We start from the raw sequence: 5,280 nt of genomic DNA, 5'->3' as shown, positions 1-5,280 counted from the left end.
AAGGTCTCAGAGCAATGTCTAGCCCTAGAAATACTGTCTTCTAATAACACAGAGTTTAACATGACAATTATAACAGCAAAGAGTTAAACCCTAATGATCAGCAGTGGTAGCCTGGAGTGTCTGTAACAGTGAGGGTCATGAAGAATTGAATAAAAAAAATATACAAGGTAAACTGCCTAAAGGAAGTGTAATAACTTACACACTTGTAGTACTGTCTAGGCCGCTCTCTCATTAAGTATAATGACACCTGATCCCTGTATGATTTTTTAGAAACATTATATATTAAAATTTCTATGACAATTGTTTTACATGGCTAGGACACTGCCGTTTTCTTTCTTTGCAAATAAACATTTTCCACAACATAATTCATCTTATGCACTGTCTCCTGGTAAACTAAATCCCACGTGTTGGGGGAAAAAGAAGAGAGAAAGGGAGATAAAGCGTCAAGATGAGCACATTTTCTTTAGTGTTTGAAATAATATAAGGCACACCAAGAAAAATCAAATATACATAGCACTGTTCACAATTTTCAAGTACAACTGCTCTAACATATGAGTGGTTCTTAACTTATGGTGTCTGATACCAAAAGATATTTGTGAGACTAAAATTTACAGCGCAGACAAGCCCAATTTGGGAAATCTGGGACAGAAGATAAAGAAAGCATATTTTTAATACACTCCACTGTATCAAAAGGCAAATAATAATACAGAATCTGCAGGGAAGCATCAGAGTGCATGTGTGTAATTGACAGTTTGTTCAAGTTCAATCATTATCGTTTTTACAGGTTCGTTTTGGTTGCTACCAAAATCCTACTGCTCTTGTAGCTGTATAGATTCGGCAACAATGATTAAGTGCCAACGTTCACTGAATACTCAGTACTCAGGCATTGAGAGACTTCCATGCATTATCTCACACAAGCCTCCTCGCAACCACATGAGATGAATGCTGTCATTATCTTGCTCTTACACATAAGAATCGTGAGGCACGGAAGACTTGAAGTGACTTACTGAAGATCCACGGCTGGTAAGTGGTGGAGAATGTAAATCCAGGCAGGGCCTCCAGAACATGCACCCTTAACCACTTCCCCTTATTAATTAAGTTACATGACTAATATGAGGTAAGCTTGAACGTTAGGCGATTTGTCATGTGCCCAATGAGAAGATTACGAAAACATTTTTCTTTTAAATCAACTTGAATATATACACATTTGGGGACGTAGATACAATTATCAACTAACTGCAATTTTCATGGGTATCTATACATCACATGTTATGTATAAATAAAAATATATATGTAAATATATATTAAATATATATAATAATATATATGAGTACACACACACACATACGTATATAAATCACGTGTTAGGTAGTGTGTTCTTTAGAAATACTGCCTTTTTCTATATTCACACCATGTCACACATTAACAATGCAGTCTAGAGGCTTACCATGAGGACTCAGGAGCCAGACAGTCTGGGTTCAAATCTCAGGTCTAGTATTTCCTAGCTTAATGATGTTTGAGAAGTTATTTAACGATTCTGTCCTCAGTTTCATCATGTGTCAAATATATACCAACCTTACTGGGTTGTTAGGAAAAGTAACTGAGTTAAAAGGTGCAACGTGCTTAGAGAAGTGCGTCCCACTTACTACCGTACTTCCCCATGTATAAGACACACCCTTTTTGAAAAATTTGGGGTCTAAAAACTGGGTGCGTCTCACACAGTGGTTGTGTGAGCGCAAAAACAAGCGCGAAAAAAGCAGGAAATTCAAGTAAAAAAACTACAACCACTGTATAAGATGCACCCAGTTTTTAGACCCCAAATTTTTTAAAAGGGTGCATCTTATACATGGGGAAATACGGTAAGTATACATGGGTGTTATGCTTTTCAAATGCTTCACTTCTACCTTCAGCAAGAAAGGCTCTGCCATCACCAGAGCCCAGTCCTCTGATACTGTTTTTTATAGTATTCCTTCTAAGTTATTTGATATAGGACTTCCAGTACTGTCACTGAAATTCTAATTCCAAACCACAGTATCTATTCACCCAACATCAGAAATGTCTTTATTTGTTATTTAAGAGGGTACTTGTGATCTCTACAATGAAAATACAGCATTGCTTTAAAAATTATCTTTACAAGATTTTTATTTTATTTTTTTAACAACGTGAAGCACTTGCAATACTGAAGACAAAGTCCCAAGAATAATTATTAAATTGGGGTAAATTTCTTTGCCTTTTAAAAACCAGTTCTGTTCAAAAGCATCCAATGCTGTTACAGGCAAATCTGCCTTCCCCAAATAATTTATTGTTCAAAGTAAAACAACTGAAATAACAGAAGCAGAATCTGATGAGAAAACTTCCTAAGGAATACAGGGTAATTTGGGGGAAACATAATTGTCATATTTGGGATATGGGATTACATAATTACTATTCAGGGGAAGTAAAAATAGATCTTGGGCACGTACAATGGTTTTTACCATAATTAATCAGGTTTCATTGTGGAACTTGACATTACACGCTTACAGCTGCCAAATTCTCACCTTATTTTGTGCTTGTGGATATAGCTGAAAGTAGGGGAAAACTACCCATGTTGGAACCATAATTTTTAGGCACAATTCCCTATGACATATTTACAATAAAACAGAGGTCAAAAAAGGCAATTCTAAGATATTTATGTACAATTTCACTGCCATCCTATACAAAAAAGTATTTTTGCATTTGTGAAGTACATAAAAGTGTTAGCATGCATACTAGCATGATTGTAATTAAAAGATATTACTCGTGATTGAAATGTTCTTTTTTTGTTACAAGTTTGGTGACATATTAGGTTCCAGGGAAGGACTGGGCAGCTGTTACAAGCCCACTTCATGTTCCGTCATCTCTACCTGGTTGAGGCTTTCTACTTCTAATAAAGCCAGCTCAATGACTTTAATAACAGGTCAGGAGTGCATTTACCAAGTACTCCAGTTTCCTTTACTTTAACTTGCCGGAGCCCCAGGGAGCCTGCCCTGGGGCGAGAGAGGCGCCAACACCAAAAAAAAAAAAATTTCCACAACAAAGGCCTACCTGACTAGCCACGGAATTAACTGATCCCCGAGGGGCTTCTGCAGGATAACTTGGCTTATGTTTCAAAGCCAAACAATGTGGAAGATTTAATCACGGTAACAATTTTNAAAAGATAACGATGAATCTGACACTAGCCATCTTAGTAAAATTGGTCCAATCCCTTGTTCTGATCACCTTCTATTCACCCTGTTGGTGAAGGAGGGATTGACTGAACATGACACCTGACACTGGACAGATGAGATTGGCAGCAGTTCATTAATTACATACTCACAGCCCTTCACAAGCCATCACAAGCCATGCAGGGCTACGTGGAGGTTGCCCTCTGGACCACAGCAGGCCAGCAGGGGTCATGGAAGGCAGACTTTGTAGTATAGTATCAACAAGATGGGGTGGTCCCTGGTTCCCATGGGAGGATATGATTTGATTGAATAATTTCAGCAGCTTATAGGAAGGTAAAATCAATTAGGCTGAGGACCCCAGGAGGAGTGTAGCTTGTGTGGCTGATGGGGAACTAGCTTGATGGGGAGCCTTTCCCAGTGGGTAGGGGCACATTTGGCAAGAGCAGAGGAGCTCATGCTTGGGGTGGCTTTGGGGGGCCTGTGAGGGTCAGGAATATCGAGGCAGCACTTGAAAGCTAGGTTTTGGAATACATCTCTTTATGTCTGTTGGCCTCAGGTCCTCATTTGTAAAGTCAGAAGGTGGGGAACGAATGATCTCGAGGTTCTTGTCCGTTTTAATTCTCTAATTCTCATTACCTGAAGCCAGTCAAAGGAGAGGTACTTTGGTCATTTTCTGAGGCACTTGATGCCCTGATTTGTCTGTGAAGACTAGTCTATTTTTGTTCACTCGAGATATCTCAGTGAATTCAGGCTAATCTCCTAGGGCCCTCCCCCAATTTTAATGCGAAGCTGACATTTAATTTCCAGGGAGACGAGGCGAGTATGTTAACATTTAGTACAGAAGTCAGTTTTGGAGTTAACAGGAAGAGCTTTTAGAGAAAGTCCAGGAAAAAAAAAAAAAGATATTCATGAACTTAAAATCAACTATTCTTTTAAAGGATGTTAATCTTTTTAAAATAAAATCTTAGCAAGAATCAAGATATGTTTATATTTACCTCCAGAGGGAAAAATTCATTGTCTCAGACAGTAGGGGATTTGTGAATTTCATTGAATTCTGCAAATTTAGGACTGCTGGAGAAGAGCCAAAAACATCTTGACTGCTTAATGTAAAATCAAAAGGCAAAAATGTATGTCTTTGACTTCCAGATCCAAATTTGTAGAATTTAATGAAAAATCCTATTTGATTTCACATGCCTCATGTTTTAAAACAAAATCATCATTATAAAAAAGCATTTAATTGGTATCATGATCAGTAGTTGTAATAACAAGTCTTATCTAAGTACCTGAACAGTATTACAGTTAAGATACAGTAACCTGTTCTAATAACCATAATAGTAATCATCCTCTTTTCAGGGCATGTGCATTCTCCAACACTTAGAAAAGAATGAAAGGATAATGATAAAGAGGGTGACTAGGAAGGTTATCACTTTGTGAGGGGTGTAAATGTCTGTTGTGTTGTTTTATATACCTGAAACTCATAAAAAAATTAAAAATACAAAGATAAAAAGGGTGCATTGCTGTGGCACAGGGGCTCCTAAAGTCACCTCTCATGTCTAAGGACTCATCTCTTCTTCAGGCGAGACACTGTTATTATCAAGGCATGAATGTGAAATTCAGATCAAAATGAGTAACTAGAATTCTGTAGGCTAGACGTGTATACTTTAAAAGACAAAATGCAAAGTTAAAACAAGAATTTTTTTATCTACCAGTTAATCTTTTAGTAGACACAGCTTTCAGTTTTTCGGTACATAGACCACCAGCTAAATATTTTTGCAGTTTTACAAAAATGGACTGATGCCACATATATGGTTCTGCAAACTTTTATTTTAATTTTACAATGAACCACAGACATTTTTTCCATGCAAGGGATGAAAATCTGCTACTGAAGTCTAGAGGGCTGCAGCTACATAATAAGAGTAACACCTAAAGCAAAGTATTAGCATAAGATTACAGCCCAGAGCCTGGCAAATGCCTGAGGGGACACTACACAAAAGGAATGTCTTCAAAGCCCCTTTGGGGGGCCCTGCAGCCACCCCTGAGTTCCCTTGGGCCCCTTGGGTGGAAGGGGTCCTGTAAACTTTTTTGCATCCACATAAAC

This window comes from Hipposideros armiger, unplaced genomic scaffold (assembly GCF_001890085.2).
Source record: "Hipposideros armiger isolate ML-2016 unplaced genomic scaffold, ASM189008v1 scaffold_11, whole genome shotgun sequence".
In the NCBI taxonomy this organism is placed as follows: Eukaryota; Metazoa; Chordata; class Mammalia; order Chiroptera; family Hipposideridae; genus Hipposideros; species Hipposideros armiger.
This window is presented reverse-complemented; position numbering follows the sequence as displayed.